Source organism: Vicia villosa, linkage group LG4 (assembly GCF_029867415.1).
Source record: "Vicia villosa cultivar HV-30 ecotype Madison, WI linkage group LG4, Vvil1.0, whole genome shotgun sequence".
Classification (NCBI taxonomy): Eukaryota; Viridiplantae; Streptophyta; class Magnoliopsida; order Fabales; family Fabaceae; genus Vicia; species Vicia villosa.
The window spans coordinates 189492702-189502874 of NC_081183.1; the positions used below are offsets into that span (position 1 = coordinate 189492702).

The 10173-nt window shown below is 30.4% G+C and overlaps 1 pseudogene; it reads right to left on the bottom strand.

Moving 5' to 3' along the window:
- Positions 1-2235: 2235 nt before the first annotated feature.
- LOC131598563 (protein FAR-RED IMPAIRED RESPONSE 1-like) lies at positions 2236-4443 on the bottom strand (annotated as a pseudogene).
- Between the last annotated feature and the right edge of the window lie 5730 nt (positions 4444-10173).

Genomic DNA, 10173 nt, shown 5'->3' on the forward strand with positions numbered 1-10173 from the left:
TTAGTGAAGTCAGTCATTCAAAGCATGATTGTTCACTGTATCTCTGTCTACAACTGGCCAGGAAGCATCATCAAGAAAATTGAAAGTTGGACAAGGAACTTCATTTGGAGTGGTAGCATAGACAAGAAGAAAATTGTGACTGTAGCCTGGAAATCCTGCTGTAAGAAGCTGAATGAAGGAGGTCTTGGACTCATCTCTATTAAGGCCTATAATAGTGCTACAAATTTGCACTTATGCTGGAAATTTGCGAACAGAAATCAAAGCTGGTCTCAACTGTTGTATGCTAGAGTTATGAGAAGTGGAAGACCTATCAAATACTCTATTAAATCCTCCATTTGGAATGGAATTAAGGAGCATTACTCTCTGGTTCTTGAGAACTGCATCTGGTGCATTGGTAATGGGGAAACGGTAAATTTTTGGCTCGATAATTGGGTTGGAGATACCCTGGCCTCCAAATTCAAGGTGCCTAGTAAATTCCATGGTTCATTGACTTCCAAGGTTTGTGCTTTGTGGCATGACAACTCCTGGCAAATTAATAGCAACATTCTAACAGCTCTGCCTTCCCTTTAATGCTTGATTGTTGACTTCTCGGTTAGTCACTTGTCCGATGATACCTTGATTTGGAAGAACACCTCTAATGGTGTTTTAACTGTTAAAGAGGCTTATAATCTTTTCATCAAACCTTCGCCCCTCCCCCTTTGGGACTCTTTCCCTTTTAATTCCGATGCTACTCCTTCCCACTCCATGATTGTTTGGAGATTCTTACATCACAAGCTTCCTACTGACGATAACCTTGTGCTGAGAGGTTTCTCTATTCCCTCTGCCTGCAGTCTTTGCTTGGTTGATGATGATAATGCCACTCATCTGTTTTTTGAGTGTAGTTTTGCAGTTAATATTTGGAAGTGGTTTAGCAATACTCTGCAGTTGCATTTTGTTATTGCTAATTTAGATGATTGCAGGAAAATTCACAACTGTTCATATCGGTCTAAGCAAGCAGTCTCAGTTATTCGGGCTTGCATCATGTGTATTTTCTATAACATTTGGACTGCTAGAAACAGGCAAAGATTCGATGATTCGAAAACTCATTGGAAGACTTGTGTGGCCTCGGTTTCTGCTCATGCTAAGCTTGTGGGAAATGCTTCTTCCAAATCTTCCAAAGTTTCCATGAGCAGTTTCTGTTTTCTCAAGCAGTTTAACATCAACATTAACCAATTGAAGCCCATTAGCACTGTTGAAGTTCTCTGGACTCCTCCCTTGTTTGGTTGGCTTAAGTGTAACATTGATGGTGTTGCCTTGGGAAATTCTGCGGCTTCAGCTTGTGGTGGCATTTTTAGGGATCATGATTCTAACCATATTATCAGTTTTGCTGCTTTTTTGGGTGATGGAACTCCTGAAATGGCTGAATTTATGGCTGCCATTGTGGCTTTGGAAGAGGCTAGTAAAAGGAATATTGGTAAGCTTTGGATTGAGTCCGACTGTAGCTTGGTGGTTAATGCTTTTAAAGATCATTCTTTAGTGCCTTGGAAGATCCGGTCTCGTTGGCTTAAGTGTTTGGATTATACCTTAAAGATTGATTTCATGATTACTCACATTTTTAGAGAAGCCAATTTTTGTGCGGATGCCTTGGCTAGTATTGGTTTAATTTGTAAAGATATCATTTGGTTTAATTATGTACATTCAGATATCATTAGAGAATTCTTGCTAGACAAGGAAGGTACCCCTAGGCTTAGGATCTGTCGTTAAGGGGTTTTTGGCTCGCCCCCCCCCCCCCCTTTGTGTATCTTGTCTTTCCTTTTGGTTTAATGATATCCTCTTCCTTGGTTTAAAAAAAAAATGCACATAGTAATTCTGTTACTACTATGAACTCACTCAATAAGAATTATGATATCATATTCAACATTTTATTTTTTATCTTCAAGAAGGTCTTAAAAACTTATGAAATTAATTAAGTTTCACCAAGACAAACAACTAATACAAAAATAATTACCAACTTAGAACAGAACAATAAAATCTTATGAAATTAATTAAGTTTCACCAAGACAAACTATTGATACAAAAATAAATATCAACTTAAGTTTTCACCAAGACAATCTAATTCATATAACTTTAATTTTTATTTTGAAATTGAAAAGCAGGCAAAAGAAGATTAGTTGGCCACTCCAATGTAGCTACATATTACTCCAAATTGTTGTTGGTGCAGCCACCACTTTCAAATAACCACATCAAGTGCAGACTTCATTTATTAACAAGTGGACTAATTGCTTCTTTTTCAACAAGTGCAGGCTTCATTTTCACATAAACAAAGAGATAATAATTAGAAATTATGTTAAATAGAGATGAAAGAAATCACAAAAAAATTAATAAAGTCTAACCTTTTTCATTCTACCAGTACATATTTTCTTATGACCTTTCTCAATCCCACTCTTTATTCTTCTCGGAGCCCCTTTTGTTTTTGACACTTTTGGATCAAGTAGTTTCTTCTCGAGTAATTTGTTCTTCCATACACTTTCTTTGTTATTATTCATCGATTGATTAATGATTGCACATTGTTTCAAGGCATCTTCAAGTGAACGATATGCAAAGTTAAAACTCTCATTACTCAATGATCCTTCCTCCAACAATTGGAAAGCCTTTTGATATAAAAGATCATATGTATCCTTATTGGAACAAGTATCTTCATTCATTTTTATTTTGTGTAGACTTCTAACATCCTTTGTCCATCTTCTTAATATATAGTGTGACGGGACACTAAAGACACCATTAGATTGGAGGACCATTAATGAGTGTCTACAAAGATATCCACTATACTCAAACAAGTGACATACACAAGAAATTTCCACTTTCGTTGCATTCCACTCTACAACAAATTCTTCATTTTTCTCAAAGTCAAATATTGTAAAAGAGTTGAGTTGGTTATCTACCTTATTCATAAGATGACATCCGGATAATCCCATGACTTCAACTTGGAATTTTTTGAATACTTCATGTGTATAAATATTTGACATTTGCTTCTCAAAAGGTGATGGAGTTTTAAGAGCGGGTTGCTTGTGCCATGTATTAAAATCAGCTTGCATTTCCGCTTCTTCTCTATCTTGCAAAGCAACTTTATATTTTTCAACAAATTCCTTCAAAGTTGTTTTCTTGCTTACATATTTGTCAAAAAAAGAGTTGATGCTCTCTGATCTTTGAGTTGTTGACAACCCACCAAAAAATATATCTTTCATGTAAACAGGAACCCAATGTTCACGTTCTTCATATAAAGATTGAATCCAACCATCCTCCGATAGTTGGAATTTTTCTACCATGTCCTTCCATTTATCTTCAAACAATTGTATTGAACGAGATTTGTAAATGCATGTGTTAAAATATCCCATAAAATCCTCCCTTTTTCGTATTACATGATTGAGCTTCTCGGGCACCTTTCTAAGTATATGCCAAAGACAAAAACGGTGTCGCACATTTGGAAATACCTCTTTAATAGCCAGTTTCATTGCTCTGTCTTGGTCGGTAATTATTGCATTTGGAGGCTTTCCACCCATTGCCCTAAGCCATGTTTTCATCAACCATACAAAAGTCTCATAAGACTCATTTGCTAGTAATGCACAACCAAGCAATCTTGACTGAAAAATGATTATTCACACCAATGAAGGGAGCAAATGGCATTTTATATTTGTTTGTGATATAGGTTGTATCAAATGATATCACATCTCCAAAATCTTGATAATCATTTCTACCATTTGCATTCACCCAAAATACATTTTTTAAGCGTCCGTCGTTATCCAAATCAATTGCATAAAAAGAATTTTGAATTTTCTTCTTGCATAAGCATAAAACACTCTAACATTGTATTTGCATCTCCTGATTCTAAAGACAAACGACGATCCTTATCTAAATGATTTCTAATATCTTTCTCCAAGCAACCAACTTTCTCATATCCTCCATGTTGTTTGGCCATTGCTGCATAAATTTGACTTGTTTTGACGCTAACATTTTGCAAAGTTTCAATACATTGCTTTTGAGACTTATTGATGCTTCTATGACAAGGAAAATAATGAGCATATGTTGCAAAAATATCATGATTGTGATCTTTGATGAAGTCATGGACGACCCATTTTCCGTCGCACTTTATTTTAATATGTAAGCCAGCTTCGCATTCCACCTTCAAACAAGGACGTGGATTTTGTGCGGTAGACTCTCGCTTTTTCCCATATATTGTGCAAGCGTATTTCACATCAATAAATTGTTTAGAAACTTTTGAACGACGACTACTTTTAGTGCATACACCAAATTCGACACATTTAGCATAACATGCATAGAAAGAATAAGCATCTTCCTTAGACTCAAATTCCATTCAATGTAAGGTTCTTGAACATTGTTAACCTCCAAATCACCAACATACGATTCATTATTGACAGTTATTAGCAACACACTCTTCAATTTCATCAATGTGTTCCATTAATTCCTAATATATATACATAAAAATAGTAATTTATTGATTAATAATCACAGAAAAATGGATGCTATCAAAATAATTTCTATATGATAAATTGAACCTTAAAGAAAAGAAAAAAACAATTTTTATTAATTGATAAACTGAAGAAAAAATCAACAGCATATCTCTATTATATATAGAAATTAAAGAACAATCTCAATAGTTTATTATATATATAAAAAGAAGGCAGTTTATGAATAGTACCTTAAAGATGAAAAGTTATTTTCCTCTTGCTGCTATCTCCACCTTCTTCTAAAATGGCAAAATGATGACTTTGTAAATGAAAGGGTGTCAGTAGCAGTTGCATCATAGACTTTGGCTTTAGCATTAAGAGTTTTAGATACCCGCGAAAAAAATGAAACGTTTCGTTTTAGATATTAATAAAAAATATTATTATTCATTTAAAAAATACATGTTTTAGAGAGTCGGTTATAAGTACAGGAAAAAATAATAATGAAACGTGGGCGAATGAACCGACGAGTGGTTAAAAGAGACTGTGCAAGCGACTGTGCTTAGCATTCCTCAATATATTAATATCCAATTCATAAATATTAATATGAAAAAGAAATTTAAAAATTTACTCTCTATTTATATTCAAACATTCTAATTATTGATCTCCATTCAAATCGAACCTTTTTAACATGTTATTCCCATAATAGACACAACAGACATAATATATGGAGTTTTATTCTGATTCTGACATACATGTTATTTCCATAATAGACACAACAGACATAATATATGGAGTTTTATTCTGACATAGGACTACTTGGTAATTACATCTATTTTCTTATAATGATCTTATAGCATTAAGATGAATTAACATATTCGTAATACCCAATTTTTTCGGAGCATTAATTTTTCAAGTATAAATAATTTTGGTGTGATGCATGCTTCATTTTCTAATGAGTAATGCTTATTATATTTCGAAATTGGCATCACAAATGTGTCACGAATTACATAGAACAACGTAATGTATTATTTAAGTAATTAATTATTTATCTTATCACTTCAAATGACAAGTTACTCTCCAATATTATTTCACGTTTACAAAATCACAACCTCACACGACCACTTTATCCATCAATAATAATTTCATAGTGGTTGTCATTGCCTGAAAATCAGACTCACCTTCCATAGATTTTTAAATTGTTACTACAATGTTTATGAAATTGCATTTAGTTGAATTAAATTGATGATATAATTTCACATAATTTCAATTGGAGTGAGCTAAACGATCGTGCAGAATGCTTGAAATGATAGTTTGGCGATGGATTCTTCCATTTTTCATCTAGTAACAAGTGGTCTTGATATTCACGTGAAAAAGTGTTCGCTACATATACCATCACTCTTTTCTAATTCATTTTATAGTTTGAGATAATGTTGATGTCTTTACGTAACTAACTGGATTAGTGTTTTTTTCTTTCAAATATAGTCATTTTTATTGGAAGTACAACATTTTTTTTAGCATCTTTTTTCCAACTCTTCAAATATAACAACTTGGAATGTCAATATTATTTTTGCATTGGAAAACCACTAAGATATCTCTACATAATATTTTCATGAACTAACGACAATTAACAACATATGTGTTAATATCTACATATACATTCATAATATTTTCATGAACTAACTACAATTAACATATATGTTAACACATCTACATAGACAATGAATGTGTAACGACCATTAGCAACATATGTATTAATATCTACATAGACAATGAATGTGTCTCGAGAGTTAAAACAACTAGATACTACGTATTTCTATTAAGATCCATCTTTTTTTCAATTTTCTCCTATGTAAATTGATTTATCTTTACAAGTTCATCCTGAAACTTTTCTAAAATAATTCATGTATAAACTAATGATGCATGCTCCTCAAATTTTTATTTAATATCAAAGATACGTGATTTGTGTCTTGTTTCGAAATCCTCTTTTTTTGTCTTCCATACCGACTATTCATCTCCTTGTCAAATTTCACTACAAAATCCTGTATGCAATATAGGAATTAACAAAATAATGCTCCCGCTCTTTTGTGTAGTGTTCATCCCAAAAAAAGAAAGTGTTTATATTATAAATAGGTATCCACAAGTGTCTTATATTGTACGATCGACGAAGCCACTTGTTCTCTTTCAAATCAAATCATAGTCGATCGTTATATGCTTAGAATTCTCTTCAAAACTTCAATGGATGGTGAATTATGAATGTATGATATCATATCATACTCACATTCTTATTTTTTTGTAGTATATATATATATATATATATATATATATATATATATATATATATATATATATATATATATATATATATATATATATATATATATATAAAAGAAAACTTGTCATAAAACTTTTTGAGGATGTGCCACAAGTATAACCAGTGACGAGTATTTAGAAATACCTTAACTATTACTGCTTGCATTACTAAATCTTGATATATTATTATTGACACGAGACTTTTTCCATTCATTGCCTCTAGCTAAGTTTGAAATTGTCATTCAAAAGATTTTTATGTCTAATCTTGCAACAAAGTGCATCCAAATAAGATAGATTAGAAATAAAAATTCAAGGGAATAAATGGCATGATGTATTATATGTTGTATCAGAATGTAACAACATATCAAAAAATATTGTAACCCATTTTAGATCTTTCATCCACCAAAATAAAATTAACTGTTCTATCTTCATCATCACATTGTATTACATTAAAAAATTAGGATTCTCAGCTTGCTTGGTCTAACGAAAGTTGAAAACAACTTGAACATCTCCAATATCAATATTTCTAAGATCATTACAATAATATCTATTAGAAAAATACATATCATCTCATCGCCACTATTTAATATTGCAACAACCTTTTCAGACACTCCTTCATGAAACTGCTCAACGAAACTTTTAGCGGTCATACTTATTTTGTTATGACACCCAAGATGACTCACACTCTTAAGGGGTAATCATGACATGATTATGGGCATTATTGAAGGTTTTGATAATCCATTTACTTCTTTTCCATGCTTTTAGAAATATATGTGATAATTCAATTCTAAAAGTTACGCATTTTTTATTTGTTTTTCCCATGAAAACATCATATTATTCTTCGTGATACTCTTTATTGTATGCTTACCTTCATTAGAATATATATATATATATATATATATATATATATATATATATATATATATATATATATATATATATATATATATATATATATATATATATATATATATATATATATATATATATATATATATATATATATATATATATATATATATATGCTTTGTAGTATTTAGAAGAAATGGAAGATCAAAGTATTTTAGATCTTATTTCTAATTAATGGTTTAAAAACCACTTTTGAAAATATTTCATTACATGAGTTAAATTTTGATGAACATTCTAATCTATATCCTTGTGTGAGAATGGAATTTGACACCCCTAGTGAAGTTAAAGAATTTCATTCTTAGCAAATGAAGTATAAAATTCTTTAACTTCACTAGGGGTGTCAAATTCCATTCTCACAGAAGGATAGAGATTAGAATGTTCATCAAAATTTAACTCATGTAATGAAATGTTTTCAAAAGTGGTTTTTAAACCATTAATTAGAAATAAGATCTAAAATACTTTGATCTTCCATTTATTCTAAATACTACAAAGCATAATCACTGCTTGCAACTCGGGTGTCCATGTGTCGGTGTCTGTCACGCGTCAGACATCCGTACGACAAGTGTCAGAAACAAAGACATGTGTCCCAAAAATAAGAAGAAGACACATAATGGACACGTGAGAAAACAATTCTAAAGCCCATAAAAATATTTCATGGATTAAAACATAATTTTGAAGAAAAAAAGAAAACAATATAAGTTAAACATTATCGGCCCTGATTTGAATAATATCTTCTAAATTTTATTCTGTGTCTTTTGACATTAACGCTCACCAAGTTCGATTATTCTTAGCTTTTTTTTTTTGTTGTGTAACATCAAAATGTATTTTGCTTATGCATTTTTATCTGCTTCTACGTTTTTATGTACATTTGACATGAATTATTTAATTATATAATGAATAATAATAATATAAATTCAATTTTAACATTTGAAAATAAAAATTTTGTGTCTCAAACAAAGACAATTGTTAATTATATAATGAATAATAATAATAATAATAATAATAATAATAATAATAATAATAATAATAATATAAATTCAATTTTGACATTTGAAAATAAAATTTTTGTATCTCAAACAAAGACAATTGTTAATTAGAATAAGACTTAATTACAGTTTTAGTCCCCCTATTTTTTTCGAATTCACGAAATTAGTCCCCCTATTTTAAATTTAAACAGTTTTGGTCTCCCTATTTAAGATTTAAACAATTTTGATTCCCTTTCATACTTTTTTACTTGAAATTAACGATATTTTCACTTTTTAAATGACAAATTATTTGTGAAAGATGACAAATCATCGTATATAAACTTATTAATAAATTTTTTAAATAAAAATATAAGTTAAAAATTAAAAAATCTCATCGATTTTCTTTGAAAAAATATGAAAGGGGGACTAAAACTGTTTAAATATAAAATAGGGGGACCAAAACTGTTTGAATTTGAAATAGGGGGACTAAATTCGTGAATAAGACAAAATAGGGGGACCAAAACTGTAATTTAGCCTTAAAATAAAATATGTATTTTGCTGATAGTGGCCCGTGAAAAAAATAGAAATTTTGACATTTAAAAATAAAATTTTTGTGTCTCAAATAAAAATAATGGTTAATTAAAATAAAATAGGTATTTTGCTCATTGTGGCCTATGAGAAAAATAAAAATTTTGACATTTAAAAATAAGAATTGTTTGTCTCAAATAAACACAATTGTTAATTAAAATAAAATCGATATTTTGGTGATAGTGGCCCGTGAGAAAAATAAAAATTTTGACATTTGAAAATAAGAATTTTGTGTCTCAAATAAAGACAATTATTAATTAAAATAAAATAGGTATTGATAGTGATCAGTGAGAAAAATAAAAATATTAATAATTTAAAATAAGAATTTTCTGTCTTAAATAAAGACAATAAAATCGGTATTTTGCTCATAATGGCTTAATTACACTTTTGGTCCCTCTATTTTCATGTTTTCACAGTTTTAGTCCCTTCATTTTAAAATCCAACTTTCTGGTCCATAAACTTTACCTCACTCGAGATTTTGTTGGTCCCCCTCCAATTTTGCATAGTTGGTAGGGATGATTGGGATTAAAAAAATTTCTTTAATTACGTGGCATTGGTGACTGGATTATTTTATTACTTAATATTTTTTATTAACTATTAAATTAATTAATACTTAAAAGATTTATTATGGGCCAAGCTTATTTGTCCCACTCATTCACTTTTCAATTTTAAAATTTTTTATGGGTTAGGCTTTATAAACACAAAATATTGTTCTTAAAAAATTAATGTGGGACATAATAACAACACTCCTTCCCTGTTCTTCTTCAACCACACAACAACATTATCTTCACTAACAACATCATCTTCATCAACAACCTAATCCAAATATACAGTGGATTTGGGATCCATTTAATTGAGGGTGTACACTTTCTAAATTCTTTTCTTTAATGATAGAGTTGAAGTTCTCATCCTTCTGTTACTTCTAACATGGGTTATTCATTTTCGGGGAGGTCTCG